The sequence below is a fragment of the Rhinoraja longicauda genome, chromosome 24 (assembly GCF_053455715.1).
Source record: "Rhinoraja longicauda isolate Sanriku21f chromosome 24, sRhiLon1.1, whole genome shotgun sequence".
In the NCBI taxonomy this organism is placed as follows: domain Eukaryota; kingdom Metazoa; phylum Chordata; class Chondrichthyes; order Rajiformes; family Arhynchobatidae; genus Rhinoraja; species Rhinoraja longicauda.
Window position 1 is genome coordinate 34,171,620 of NC_135976.1, and position 16,272 is coordinate 34,187,891.

General features: G+C 48.2%; 1 protein-coding gene across 1 annotated transcript in view; it reads right to left on the bottom strand.

The window, feature by feature from the left end:
• The window catches only part of ccnd3 (cyclin D3), a 196,212-nt gene that overhangs the window by 164,118 nt on the left and 15,822 nt on the right, over positions 1–16,272 (bottom strand). The gene's annotated exons all lie outside the window — the stretch shown is intronic.

Here is a 16,272-nt window from a genome sequence, read left to right on the forward strand (position 1 = left end):
ACGTCACCCATCCATGTTCTTCAGAGATGCTGCCTGACCCACTGAGTTACTCCAGCACTCTGTGAAACGTCACCTATCCATGTTCTCCACAGATGCTGCCTGACCCTCTGAGTTACTCCAGCACTCTGTGAAACGTCACCTATCCATGTTCTCCAGAGATGCTGCCTGACCCGCTGAGTTACTCCAGCACTCTGTGAAACGTCACCCATCCATGTTCTCCACAGATGCTGCCTGACCCGCTGAGTTACTCCAGCACTCTGTGAAACGTCACCCATCCACCTTCTTCAGAGATGCTGCCTGACCAGTCTGCAGAGCATGCTATTTTGAAACATGCAAAATGGTACCCAAGTATAACGACTCTTCCATGCTGTCTCTGTGCACTATTCCTTTACACTTGTACTTATCAAAGATTGTGCTTACGTATAGTGATACTTGTACTGAACTGTACACAAAAAAGGAATTTCACGATACCTCGGTACATGTGGCAATAAACTACCATTCTTAGGCCCCCTCAGTCATGGCTGACCATGGGTGATGCATCCTAGTTGGCTGCTTGCTCCACACCTCGGCTAGAGCAGCGTCGCTTGTGGCTGAAGAGACCAATGTGGGAGTGACAGTCTCTGTGGCAAAGGTCACATTTGTGTGTGGACTCTGGTCTGTTGAAGTTGCTGTGCTCCAGTCTGCGTGCCCGCTTGTCTGCCGCTGCGTTCATCAGTTTCTCTTCCCCCATTTTGAGATGTTGGTTCAGGGTACCTCTCCACCCCGTACGGTCAGCTGCAAGGCTCTCCCAGGACTCCACATCCATGTTGAGCGCCTTCAAATCTCTCTTGCAGACATCCTTGTAACGTAGCTGGGGGCGGCTGATGGTTCTCCTCCCAGATGTCAGCTCCCCATAGAGGATGTCTTTTGGAATACGGCCATCCTCCATGCGGTGGACATGGCCCAGCCACCGCAGCCTGCGCTCCCTGAGTAGAGTGTACACACTCGGAAGGCCAGCGCGAGACAGAATCTCGGCGTTGGACACTCTGTCTTGCCAGGATATACCCAGGATACGGCGGATGCTTCTAAGGTGGAAGGTGTTGAGTCTTCAGCCTGGCATATGTCTCACTGCCGTACAGCAGTGTGCTGTTGACACAGGCTTTGTAGACTGCTATCTTTGTCTTCACTGTCAGCTTTGGGTTGTTCCACATTCGAGTTGTGAGGCGAGCGAGAGTTGCAGCTGCCTTCCCGATCCTCTCGTCAATCTCTCTGTCCAAGGAGAGGTTGTCAGTGATGGTGGCATCGAGTTCGTAGTCGTCATTGGTGATGACAGGCAGTGCCTCTGTACCCTGCCCCAGGTTCGTCTTCTTCAGGCTGATGGTCAGCCCAAGGTCCTTGCAAGCCCGATAGAAGCGGTCCATCAGTGACTGTAGTTCTAGCTGGGTGTGGGACACAACTGCCGCGTCATCGGCGAACAACATGTCTGATGAGAACTTCACATACTTTTGTCTTGGCTCTGAGGTGGGTGAGGTTGAAGAGCCTGCCATGTGATCTAGTAAGCAGGTAGATCCCCTCTGTTGCGGTGCCGAAGGCATGTTTCAGGAGCAGAGCGAAGAAAATCCCAAAGAGTGTGGGAGCGAGAACTCAGCCTTGTTTGACACCACTGCGGAGGTCGAAGGGCTCCGAGAAGTTGCCATTGAACTGCATTGTCCCCTTCGTGTTGATGTGGAAGGATTCTATCATGCTCTGCAGTTTTGGTGGGCAGCCAATCTTTGGGAGAGCCTTGAATAGGCCATCTCTGTTGACGAAGTCCAAAGCCTTGGTGAGGTCAATGAAAGCCATATACAGGGGCATCCGCTGTTCTCTGCACTTCTCCTGGAGCTGGCGAAGGGAGAAGACCATGTCTACTGTTGACCTTCCAGCTCGGAAACCGCACTGTGACTCTGGGTAGACACGTTCTGCCAGCTTCTGTAGGTGGATCAAGATGACCCGAGCAAAGACCTTGCTGACGATGTTGAGGAGGGAAATGCCTCTGTCGTTGTTGCAGTTGCTTCTCTCGCCCTTGTTCTTGTAGAGGGTAATGACCGTGGCATCCCTCATGTCCTGCGTACAGCTCCTTCTTGCCAGCACTGGCAGAGGACTTCAAGCAAAGCAAGCAGTGGTAGTCTTGCAATGCTTGATCAGGTCAGGAGGAATCCCGTCACTGCCTGGGGCCTTGCCTTAGGCCAGGCTGTCAATGGCCTTGCTGAGCTCTTCTATCATCGGCTCTCCATCTAACTCATCCATGGTCGGCAGGCACTCAATGGCATCAAGGGCTGAGGGGGACACAGTGTTCTCTCTCGAGTAGCGGTCGGAGTAGTGTTCCACCCATCTCTCCATCTGCTGGCATTTGTCTGTGATTACTTCCCCAGTGGAGGATTTGAGGGGGGCTGTCTTGCTCCGGACTGATCCTAATGCCTTCTTAATGCCATCGTCCATTTCCCTGATGTTCCCTGTTATGGCGGCCTTCTGGAATATCCTCACTAAGCTGTGTCCAATACTCATTGGCGCAACGCCTGGCAGTCTGCTGAACCTTGCTCCTGGCAACGCTGAGGATCTGTAGGTTCTTCACGTTGGCTGACCGCTTGTACTCGGCTCGGAAGGCACGCTTGGCTTCGATGACGCGAGTCATCTCGATCGACTTGGCTTCAAACCAGTCGTGTGTCTTCGAGATCTTCTTCCCAAAGCTAGCCACGGCTGTGCGGTGCATGGTGTCCAGCAGAGTTTCCCACATCTCTGTTGCAGTCACCAAGATGCGAGGTGCCAAGTTCTCTCTCAAAAGCCTCTGCAAACTGTTGCATGAGGTCTGGATGGGGCATCTTGCTGACATCGATGCGGGGGTTCACCTGCTTCTTGGTACAGTAGAACCTCTTTGGTTGCAGCCTGATCTTGCAACACACCAAGGAGTGGTCTGTGTCGCAGTCTGCACTGTGGTAGGAGCGTGTGTGGAGAACGTTCCTGAGGGCGGCACGTCTGACTAGGATCAGATCCAGTTGATGCCAATACTTTGAGCATGGGTGCCTCCAGGAAACCTTGTGCTGGGGCTTTGTCTGGAAGTACAAGTTGGCGATGCACAGGTCATGGTGAGTGCACAGCTCAAGCAGTCGCTGTCCGTTCTCATTCATTTTGCCCACACCAAACTGCCCAAGGCAGGAAGACCACGATTCGCCACTCTGGCGTTGAAGTCGCCCATGAGAACAAGTTCTTCCTTGCTGGGGATGCTGTTGATGATGGATGCGAGGTTCTCGTAGAACTCATCCTTTGTGTCTGATGTGGGGAAGTGTCGGGGCATACACGCCGACAAGGATGACTGGGCCTGCGGTGGGGTTGAAGCAGAGAGTCAGGAGTCGCTCTGAGCCATTTCTGCCTGGTTCCACCATGTTCAGCAGGCTGTTCCTTACTGCGAAGCCTACTCCGTGCTCTCTGGGCTCGTCAGAGTCCTTCTCCTGCCAGTAGAACGTGTAGTCCTTCTCCTTCAATGTGCCCGAGTCTGCCAGCCTTGTTCCCTGAAGGGTGGCTATGTCTACGTTGAGTCTCTTGAGCTCGTCGTTTATGACAGCTGTTTTCCTGGAATCGCTGATGTCCTGGGGGTTTCCAGAGAGACCGGTCACCATTGTCCGGACATTCCAAGTTCCCAGTTTAAGAGCTGGTCTCTTTTGATGTGTTCTTTTGTTGGCAGGGGCGATGGTTGCGATCTGCTGTGCGGATGGTTCCTAATCCCCGGGCACCATTAATAATTTAGCTGAAATATCTCAGCAGGTCAGGCAGCATCTCTGGAGATAGAAACAAAAAGCTGGAGTAACTCAGCGGCTCAAACAGCATCTCTGGAAAAGCTGCTCTCATCTCCTTTCCTTCTCTTCAGAGATGGAAAGCCTGACCTGTTGAGTTACTCCAGCATTTTGTGTCTATCTGTGGTGTATAAACCGGCATCTGCACTTTCTTGGTAGACACAAGATGCTGGAGTAACTCAGCGGGTCAGGCAGCATCTCTGGAGAGAAGGAATGGGTGACGTTTCGGGTCGAGACCCTTCTTCAGATTGGAGTCTGAAGAAGGGTCTCGATCCGAAATGCCACCCATTCCTTCTCTCTAGAGATGCTGCCTGAGCCGCTGAGTTACTCCACCATTTTGTGTCTACCTTCGATTTAAACCAGCATCTGCAGTTTTCTTTCTACACATCTGCACTTCCTTCTTGCACAGTTATTAATTTATTGCATTTATTGATTATTTTATATCATGTTTGTATTTTGTTTATGGGCCTGTTAAGCCACAGCAAGTATGAATGTCATAATTCCATTGTCGGTCGGCACATATGACAAACACGCAGTCGTGACTCTTGCCTCTATTGTTTAGGTCCACATTGGGTCACCCATTTGATGTTAACTTAGACCCAGGCGTAAAGAGGTTATATATTTCTGCTTCCTGAATGGCCTCTGGGCCCAGAGCTGGCCGAGAATGGTATATATTTGGCACAAATGAGGAAAGCTCAGATACTATCTCTTGGCTTTCATAGAATCGGTTGAGATACATTACCAGGAACAGGAAGCCCGATCATAACAGCGGGGCTATTAGTCTTTCTGCAGAAAAGTGTGGTTAGGAATGCACTATCAGTGCAGCATGTGCTTGCTTCATGCCCATCCGTCTTCAAGGCAACCATGGGTGCATGCTTGCAGTGTTAACACATAGGCGAGGCAGCACAGCACACCCCACACTGTACCAGCTGTGGGTCCCGGCCACGAAGCCTTCTGCAATCTCCAATCACAACAGTCAGCCAAAGTCAACGCACATTATCCTTGGCCTCTCTTTAAACGTGCGAGCTTACTGCTAACTCATAGTGAAAGACCACTCCTTTATTTCCCGTTAAACAATGTCTCTTCCTATTGGTTTTACTGCAGCAAAGTAGCTCTGGCAAAGGGTATCCATAACAACCAAAAGGGTGGTGAATCTGTGGGATTCTTTGCCACAGAAGTCTGTGGAGGCCAAGTCAGTGGGTATTTTTAAGGCAGAGATAGATTCTTGATTAGTACGGGTGTCAGGGGTTATGGGGAGAAGGCAGGAGAATGGGGTTAGGAGGGAAAGATAGATCAGCCATGATTGAATGGCGGAGTAGACTTGATGGGCCGAATGGCCTAATTCTACTCTTATTCAAGGTTTCAAGGTTTCAAGGTCAGTTTATTGTCTTGTCACATGTGCCAATTAAGGTACAGTGAAATTTGAATTCCTTATGACCTTATGATCCAAAATATTACCTATCCATGTTCTTTCTCCAGAGATGCTGCCTGACCCGCTGAGTTACTCCAGCACTTTGTGTCTATCCACGTGCTCCAGAGATGCTGCCTGACCCGCTGAGTTACTCCAGCACTTTGTGTCTCCTTTTGTAAACCAGCATCTGCAATTCCTTATTTCTACTAACCAAAAGCACCCTTGGCATGTTTTCTTAATAAAACTTATCTCTAAACAATACTGACCCGGGCTAACTCCAAACTCTCAGACATGCGACCTCTCTCATCTGGATGGGCTAGACCACTAGATAGACAGCACAATGGCACGGTGGCGCAGCAGGTAGAGCTGCTGCCTCACAGCGTCAGAGACCCGGGTTCTATCCTGACTACGGGTGCTGTCTGTACGGAGTTTGTACGTTCTCCCCGTGACCTGCGTGGGTTTTCTCCGAGATCTTCGGTTTCCTCCCACACTCCAAAGACGTGCAGGTTTGTAGGTTAATTGGCTTGGTGTAAATGTTAAACAAAAAATTGACCATGGTGCATGTAGGGTTAATGTGCGGGGATCGCTGGTCGGCGCGGACTCGGTGGGCCGAAGGGCCTGTTTCCGCGTTGTATCTCTAAACAAAACTAACAGACTGGAAGTACCATTTATGTAGCTTCCAGTCCACGTTATACACCATTCTGACAATATATGTAGGAAGGGCCTGTAGATGCTGGTTTAAATCGAAGGAGAGACACAAAATGCTGGAGTAACTCAGCGGGGCAGGCAGCATCTCTGGAGAGAAGAAATGGGTGATGTTTCGGGTCGAGACCCTTCTTCAGACAATATAGTTGGTCCTTCATTGTTACTCAAATCCTGGAACCCCATCCAACAGGACCATGGAGGTTCATTCAACCTGTTATGGTTCCACAAAGTTCAACTATGACTGTACGATTCCAAGTGGCTCACCACCACCTTCTGATGGGAATTTTGAGACAAGCAATAGATACTGGCTTTGCCACTAACACCCACATCCCATGAATGAAATCCTTTTTAAACCCCCTCATATTATTCATCTTCTATTTTTAAAGGTTCTCAGCCCACTCAGAGGATGTTCCACTCAATTTGCATCAGGTGCAAATCTTCAAGGTCCCTCTCCCTTTTTTCCTTCTCAAATAATTACTCTGTTTAATTATGTACAAATGAACGAATGCATCGCGATATTCATTCCTTAAAAGGGCAGGTGATTTCTTTCATTCTTTAAAGACCCACACCACCCTGGCCACGCTCTCGATTGGAACAACCACTTCCCGACAACCATCAGGCTCTTGAATACTGCACAACACTAGCCACTGCCTCGGCAACTAGGGTTGCCAACTTTCTCATTCCCAAATAAGGGACAAAAGGTGAGGTCACCGCCCCCGCGCTCCACGTGACCTCACCCAGCCAGTGGCCATGTGCTCCCGCTCCACCAATGGCGGCCACCCAGGCCGGGAGGCCGCTGGTCGATGCGGACTCGCTGTATCTCTAAATTAAACTAAACTAATTAGCTTTATAAATGATCTTACCATTGCCAACATTTTGGGAGCTTGCTGTGCATGAACTTATTGCAGTTGTGTTTCATAACTTTCATAACTTTCTGCAGTACCCACACTTCAAGAAGTCATTGACTGACTACAAGATGCTTGAGACCTTCTGAGCAAAAGCAGGCATCTGTTCATAGAAACATAGAAATTGGGTGCAAGAGGAGGCCAATTGGCCCTTCGAGCCAGTATCGCCATTCATTGTGATCATGACTGATCATCCACAATCAGTAACCCGTGCCTGCCTTCTCTCCATATCCCTTGATTCTGCTAGCCCCAAGAGCTCTATTTAACTCTCTTTTAAATTCATCCCGTGAATTGGCCTCCACTGCCCTCTGTGGCAAGGTTCCTTCAAACCTTCTCCACCATTCAAGAACAGACACGGTGTTGCAGCGGTAGAGTTGCTGCCTCACAGCGCCAGAGACCCTGGTTCGATCCTGACTACGGGTGCTGTCTGTACGGTGTTTGTACGTTCTCCCAGTGACCTGCGCGGGTTTTCTTCTTCCCACACTTCAAAGCCGTACAGGTTTGTAGGTTAATCGTGTGCAAGAAACAAAGTGCCGGAGGAACTCAGCGGGTCAGGGAGTGTTCGTGGAGGGAATGGACAGGCAACGTTTCAGGTTGGGACCCTTCTTCAGATTGTTCCTGAGGTGTCCCAACCCGAAACATCGTCTGCAGATGCTGCCTGACACAAGAGTACAGCAGTAACTCAGTGGGTCAGACGGCATCGGTGGAGGGAATGGTTAGGTGACGTTTCGGGTTGGGACCCTTCTTCAGATTGAAGGACCCTCACACGAAACGTCAACTGCCCATTCCCTCCACAGATGCTGCCTGACCTGCTGAGTTCCTCCAGCACTTTTTGTCCTGTTCTCAAAGTGAACACGATGCTTTGTAATATAAGACAATAACTGCAGATGCTGGTACAAATCGAAGGTATTTATTCACAAAATGCTGGAGTAATCCCCTTGCGGGGACTGTGCGGGTCGGTCGAGGACTAGCTGTCTGTCCGTGGGCGTGGGGAAGAGAGTGGAAGTTTTGTTGCCTCCATCACAGTGAAGGGGTGTTTGGAGTCACAGTGATGGACGTTTGTGTTGGGGTCATGTGTCTTGTGTTCTTTTTTTTTGTGTGACTGTTATGTAATTTCGTTCGGTACCTTGGTACCGAATGACAAATAAAGCTCTGTATTCTCTGTAACTCAGCAGGTCAGGCAGCATCTCAGGAGAGAAGGAATGGGTGACGTTTCGGGTCGAGACCCTTCTTCAGATCTCGACCCGAAACATCACCCATTCCTTCTCTCCTGAGATGCTGCCTGACCTGCTGAGTTACTCCAGCATTTTGTGAATAAATACCTACGATGCTTTGTAATCTATTATCGGCTGATAATGAGTAACTGGACATATAACATTCACCCGAAACATGATGTCCAGATTTCACTTTCAATGCAAAATGCCTATGTCTATCATATATTATAAATGAACTTCACATGACGGAACAGCTTGAGATTGGATATTCTTTTCTACTGAGTGTTCCGGTTATTCTAAGAGGATTATTGGCTTCCATTGTTTATTTTGTAGCTAGGGGGTTCAGGAGGAAATATTATCTCTGAATGAAAAAGGTTAGATTTATTTTTTTTTGTTGGAAAACCAGGCAGGATGCCAAAGTCTATACTGAGAGAGGCAACCGAGGTTGAAAACACTACAACAGATCAAAGGGTCTGAATTTGAGAAATGTGTACTCAGAAGAAGGAAAAACCAACTGTTTACTCCCATCAACGTCCCCCTCTCTCCGCCCACGGCAAGCCTCCCATCACACGCGGCTCCCAGCCCTGAACAAAGACACTAGAGGAACAAGATGGACCACCCGACCCTAAAAACCGTAGTACGTCACGGCGCCATTTTAGTAGGCAGAAACTTGCAGAAACATTTTTAAAGAAAAATAACAAAAATCTGTGAATTGACAGATGAGATATATTCTGGATTTTAATGGTATCATCACACATACTGTTCCCCCAAAACACTGATTACACTGAGAGAGGCATAACGGACGGCGGGGTTTGCTTACTAAAATGGCGGACGTTACACTCCTTTGCGTACTACACTTCAGTAAAGGCGATTTCAACGGAGTGGTCCATCTTGTTCCTCTAGTATCTTTGGCCCTGACCTTCTGACTAATGCTGAACTAATGACCATTGGTCGGCATGGACTCGATGGGCCGAAGGGCCTACGTCTCTAACTTAAACTAAACTAAACGAAACTAAAGGAAATACTGAATATTATTAAATCTAGTCGACTGGGTTTTGACAAAAGATAGAAACATAGAAAATAGATGCAGGAGTAGGCCATTCGGCCCTTCGAGCCAGCACTTCCATTCAATATGATCATGGCTGATCATCCAAAATTAGTACCCCGTTCCTGCTTTGTCCCCATATCCCTTGATTCCGTTAGCCCCAAGAGCTAAATCTAACTCTCTCTGGAAAACATCCAGTGAATTGGCCTCCACTGCCTTCTGTGGCAGAGAATTCCACAGATTCACAATTCTCTGGGTGAAAACGTTTTTCACAAAATGCTGGAGTACCTCAGCAGGACAGGCAGCATCCCCGGATAGAAGGAATGGGTGACGTTTCAGGTCGAGACCCTTTTTAAGATTGAACATTTTCTGAAAAGTGAAAGGCCTGGAGAGAGTGGATGTTCAATTCAGTTTGGTTATTGTCACGTGTGCCGAGATACAGTGAAAAGCTATTGTTGCGTGCTATCCAGTCAGCAGAAAGACAATACATGATTACAATCGAGCCATTTACAGTGTATAGATACATGATAAGGGAATAACGTGCTGGGTATTACTTTAGTGAAAGGTAAGGCCAGCAAAGTCCGATGAAAGATAGTCCAAGGTTCACCAACGAGGTAAATAGTAGTTCAGCACTGCTCTCTAGTTGTGGTAGGATGGTTCAGTTGCCTGAGAGAGGATGTTTCCATTAGTGGGATAGTCTTCGTCCAGAGGGCACAGCCTCAGAATAAAAGGACGTTCCTTTAGGAAGGAGATGAGGAGGAATTTCTTTAGTCAGAGGGTGGTGAATCTGTGGAATTCATTGCCACAGATTGCTGTGGAGGCCAAGTCAATGGATATATTTAAGGCAGAGATAGATAGATTCTTAATGAGTACCCGTGTCAGGAGTTATGAGAAGGCTGGAGGATGGGGTTAAGGGGGAAAGATAGATCAGCCAGGATTGAATGGCTGGGAGTAGACTTGATGGGCCGAAAGGCCTAATTCTGCTCATATCACTTATGATCTTATGAATTAGCGCTATAGAGGCACACCTGGATCTTAGAACATAGAAACATAGAAAAATTGAAAATAGGTGCAGGAGTAGGCCATTCGGCCATTCGAGCCTGCACCGCCATTCAATATGATCATGGCTGATCATCCAGCTCAGTAACCTGTACCTGCCTTCTCTCCATACCCCCTGATCCCTTTAGCCACAAGGGCCACATCTAACTCCCTCTTAAATATAGCCAATGAACTGGCCTCAACTACCTTCTGTGGCAGAGAATTCCACAGACTCACCACTCTCTGTGTGAAGAAATGTTTTCTCATCTCGGTCCTAAAAGACTTCCCCCTTATCCTTAAGCTGTGACCCCTGGTTCTGGACTTCCCCAACATCGGGAACAATCTTCCCGCATCTAGCCTGTCAAACCCCTTAAGAATTTTATATGTTTCAATAAGATCCCCCCTCAGTCTTCTAAATTCCAGCGAGTACAAGCCTAGTCTATCCAGTCTTTCTTCATATGAAAGTCCTGCCATCCCAGGGATCAATCTGGTGAACCTTCTCTGTACTCCCTCTAAGGCTAGAATGTCTTTCCTCAGATTAGGAGACCAAAACTGTACACAATACTCCAGGTGTGGTCTCACCAAGGCCCTGTACAACTGCAGCAGTACCTCCCTGCTCCTATACACATGGAGCAGTACAGCACAGGAACAGGCCCTTCGGCCCCACAATGCATTCGGGTGAGCGGGGCAATCTTTAAAGGAGATGTGCAGGGCACGTTTTATTTCCACAGAGGGCAGTGGGAGCCTGGGGTAGTGGTGGAGGCAGATACAATAATGCTGTTCAGGAAACTTTTTCGACAGGCACATGGACAAGGAATGGAAGGAGATGGATCACGTGCTGGCAGAGGAGATTCATTCATCTTGGCATTATGCTCAGCACGGACATTGTGGGCCGAAGGGCCCGTTCCTGTGTTGCGCTGTTCTACGTTCTATGTGCTAGCCACTCAAAGTTGTGTAGGGAAAAAAACTGCAGATGCTGGCTTAAATCGAAGGTAGACACAAAATGCTGGAGTAACTCAGCGTAGGAAAATAACGGCAGATGCTGGTACAAATCGAAGTTATCACAAAATGCTGGGGTAACTCAGCAGGTCAGGCAGCATCTCGGGAGAGAAGGAATGGGTGACGTTTCGGGTCGAGACCCTTCTTTAGAGTTTCAGACTCAAAGTAGTGTGATGCACAGGATCTTGGTGGATGCACAGAATCCTTTATTTCCCCAGGGTAGAAGAATCAAGAACCAGAGTACAAAGGTTTGTGAAAGGAAACCTGAGGGCCAACTTTTTCATTCAGAGGGTGGTGGGTATATGGAACTATCTGCCAAAGGAGATTTAGTTTAGTTTAGTTTAGGGATACAGCGCGGAAACAGGCCCTTCGACCCACCGAGTCCGCGCCGACCAGCGATCCCCGCATATTAACACTATCCTACACCCACACTAGGGACAATTTTTACATTTACCAAGCCAACTAACCTACAAACCTGTACGTCTTTGGAGTGTGGGAGGAAATTGAAGATATCGGAGAAAATCCACGCAGGTCACGGTGAGAATGTACAAACTCCTTACAGTCGGGATGGAACCCGGGTCTCCGGCACTGCATTCGCTGTAAGGCAGCAACTCTACCGCTGTGCCACCGTGCCGCGATAGTTGAGGCAAGTGCAATAACAACATTTAATAGATACCTAGACAGGTACATGGACAGGAAAGGTTTAGAGGGATATGGACCATTCGCAAGCAGATCGGACTAGCGTAGAAGGGGCATCTTGGTCGGCAGGGATAAGTTGTTTTGAAGGGCCTGTTTCCATGACTATGACTCTAAATATACTATCTCCAGGGAGGGCTTGCAAAAAGTTAGCTCAACAAAGACAGACACAAAGTGCTGGAGTAACTCAGCGGGTCAGGCAGCGTCTCTGGAGAACATGGAAAGGTGGTTTCAGGTCCGGACCCTGCTCCAAACTCTGAAGAAGGGTCCCAACCTGAAACGCCATCTATTCAGTTTCTCCACAGAGGCTGCCTGAACCTCCGAATTACTCCAGCACTTTGTGTCTATCTTTGGTATAAAGCAGCACCTGCAGTTCCTTCTTATTCATTGGACAAGGTTGGTTTCTGTGGCTCTTTTGAACTTAATTTTTCAGTGAACAGCTGGAAGATTAGTTAGTTTCCCACTCGACCAAAGATAATCTATTAATTACCAACAGCTTCCAATTGTATTGTCACTGCGAGTGCAACACAATCGAATCCACCTTTATTCCCCATTCATTGACAGGATGTGGGCTAACATTTAATACCCAATCCCGATCTGCTCCCGAGAATCCGACTAAGAACCACTTTGTTGATCCGGTGCATTAGTTCTGGGGAGGGGTGGGTTTGCATAGAATTCTCCTTCTGGAGATTAAAAATCTGGGTACTCTCCAAGTTAAGGAGGATTGTACTCACCTCGTAGATCAGGTTTGGTGAGATGAATGTGATTTGGTCGCTGTGCATTGTTTTGTCACTTGGCCAGCTTTACATTAAGGGGAACAAACTTACAGCGTTCGCAATATTGATCAAGAAACACCTCCTTGCAAATTTGTCCCTTTACTAACTTCACCATCGAGGCCAAGACATTGGGTGTTTTTAAAGTGGAGATGGATATGTCTGAAGAAGGGTCTCGACCCAAAACGTCACCCACTCAGAGTCACAGAGTGATACAATGTGGGCCCAACTTGCCCACACCGGCCAACTTGTCCCAGCTGCACTAGTCCCACCTGCCAGCGTTTGGTCCATAGCTCTCCAAACCTGTCCTATCCATTCCTTTTCTCCACAGATGCTGCCTGACCCGCTGAGTTACTCCAACATTTTGTGTCTATCTTTGCTGTCTGTGTGGAGTTTGTAAGTTCTCCGTGTGACTGCATGGGATTTCTCCTGGTGCTCTCTGGTTTCCTCCCATATTCCAAAGAAGTGCTGGTTTGTAGGTTAATTGGCTTCTGTAAATTGTCTCTGGTGTGCAGGGCAGAACTGGTGTAGATCGCTGGTCTGTGTGGACTCGGTGGGCCGAAGGGCCAGTTTCCACGTTGTTTCTCCAAACAATTGGGTAATTTGTCCCATCAGTCACTTCTAGAGAGCACAGCATTTTAACTTACAGGGGCACATTACCAACAAATGTGGCAACATCTCTTTTCACCGTATTTCCCCGGTGTGGGACGAATAAAGGAATATATTATTATTATTTACTAGGGAAATCAAACTGCTTTTATTGGAAGGCTTTGCAAGAGTACCATTACTTCACAAACGCTATAAGTAGATGCTGTGTATTGTTTAGTTTAGTTTAGAGATACCGTGCGGAAACAGGACCTTCAGTCCACCGAGTCCACGTCGACCCTGATCACCCTTTCACTCTAGTTATATCCTACACATTCGGGACAATTTTCAGAAGCCCAAGGTTTTTGTGTCTATCCTTGCTAAGTTTAGTTTAGTTTAGTTTAGTTTAGTTTAGTCTAGTTTAGAGACACGGTGTGGAAACAGGCCCTTCGGCCCACCGAGTCCGTGCCGACCAACAATCACCCGCATACGCTAGTTCTATCCTACACACAGTCTCGCGACAGTTTACCGAAGCCAATTGACCTTCAAACCTGCACGTCTCTGGAAGGCCAATTGGCAGGCCAATTCTCTGGATGCTTTCAAGAGAGAGCTAGATTCAGCTCTTAAAGATAGCAGAGTCAGGGGGTATGGGGAGAGGGCAGGAACGGGGTACTGATTGTGAATGATCAGCCATGATCACATTGAATGGCGTGCTGGCTCGAAGGGCCGAATGGCCTCCTCCTGCACCTATTGTCTATTGTCTATTGTCTTTGGAATGTAGGAGGGAACCGGAGCACCCGGGGAACACCCGTGCGGGTCACGGGGAGAACAGACAAACTGCGCGCAGACAGCACCCGTGGTCAGGGTTGAACCCGGGCCTGTGGCGCTGTAAGGCAGTAAAACTCTACCTCTACGCCACTGTGCCACCACTAACTCAGCCTGTTCCCCAAGCAAACTCTTGCATTGTAACCAGGAGCACAGGTTGGCAGCAGGTACACCTTGTGTTCCTTGTCTCCCTCACAAGGTGCACTGAATTTAGATCACATGGTCATAAGTTCAAAGTGATCGGAGCAGAATAAGGCCATTCGGTCTACTCCGCCGTTCAATCATGGCTGATCTATCTCTCCCTCCCAACCCCGTTCTCCTTCCTTCTCCCCAAAAACCCCTGACACCCGTACTGATCAAGAATATATCCCTCTGCCTTAAATGTATCCTCTGACGGCCTCCACAGCCGTCTGTGGCAAAGAATCCCACAGATTCACCACCCTCCGACTGTGGAAATTTCTCCTCATCTCCTTCCTAAAGGAACGTCCTTTGATTCTGAGGCTGTGGCCATCTGATCCAAGTGGGAGAGTGGAAACATCCTCTCTATCGAGGCCTTCAGACTGGAGATAGACACAAGAAGCTGGACTAACTCAGCGGGACAGGCAGCATCCAGAATGGGTGACATTTTGGGTCGAGACCCTTCTCCAGACTGGTTAAGGATAAGGGAAAAGGTCTGCTTCTGTTGTATAAGAAAATAACTGCAGATGCTGGTACAAATCGATTTATTCACAAAATGCTGGGGTAACTCAGCAGGTCAGGCAGCATCTCGGGAGAGAAGGAATGGGTGACTTTTCGGGTCGAGACCCTTCTTCAGACAGAACAGACTGCTTCTGTTGTACCTGGCGCATTGACAGGGGTGTTTTGCCACCTAGAGGTTTACACGTGTGTTGTCCCACTGAGGGCCGGCCCTAGTCACTGCAGGAAAGTCCCTGGCACCTGGGGACTGCCCCAATTCATCTCCGCTCTCCCCTTTTGTATCTGCCGATTATTTTCACCATTTAAAAAAATATGAGCAATCAGTTATGTTCAGATTCTATCAAAAGCAGAGCGAAGGGCAGTTCATTCCCTCTGAACGCACTTCCAGGAAGCCTGAAGTCAGATTAATCTCTAGACTGAGTGGGAGAGTCGCTAACACTGTACAATCGCCTGTGGCAAGTGATAGCTCATTATCAGCGCGTTTTACACCTCGTCACCTCTCTATTTCCAGTAACTGCAGTGGAAACTGGTGTTTCCAGTAGAGGGGGAAGTCTCGGACCAGAGGACACAAAGGGGTTTGGGAACAGCTCCATCCAAGACCGCAAGAAATTGCAGAGAAATGTGACCATCACACAAACCAAGCCAGGCCCAGACCATCACACAAACCAATCCAGCCCAGACCATCACACAAACCAATCCAGCCCAGACCATCACACAAACCAATCCAGCCCAGACCATCACACAAACCAATCCAGCCCAGACCATCACACAAACCAATCCAGCCCAAACCATCGCACAAACCAACCTCCCTTCCACTGACTCCATCTGCACCTCACACTGCCTCGGCAAGGCCAGCAGCATCATCAAGGACCAGTCTCACCCCGGTCACTCCCTCTTTTCCCCTCTCCCATCGGGCATGAGGTACAGAAGTGTGAAAACGCACATCTTCAGATTCAGGGATAGTTTCTTCCCAGCTGTTATCAGGCAATTGAGCCATCCTATCACCAACTAGAGAGCGGTCATAAGCTACTATCTACCTCATTGAAGACCCTTGGACTATCTTTGATCAGACTTTATAGGACTTTATCTTGCACTAAAGTTTGTTCACGTTATTCCCTTTAATCATGTATCTGTACACTGCGAACAGCTCGATTGTAATCATGTATAGTCTTTCTGCTGACTAGATAGCATGCCACAAAAGTTCTTCACAGTACCTCAGTACACATGCCAATGAACTAAACTCAAACCTCAACATAAAAGGGCATACCTTTAGAATTCTTGCTATTGAGGGCGTGCAGCGTAAGTTTACTAGGTTAATTCCCGGAATGGCGGGACTGTCATATGTTGAAAGACTGAAGCGACTAGGCTTGTATACACTGGAATTTAGAAGGATGAGAGGGGATCTTATCGAAACGTATAAGATTATTAAGGGGTTGGACACATTAGAGGCAGGAAACATGTTCCAATGTTGGGGGAGTCCAGAACCAGGGGCCACAGTTTAAGAATAAGGGGTAGGCCATTTAGAACAGAGATGAGGAAAAACTTTTTCAGTCAGAGAGTTATGAATCTGTGGA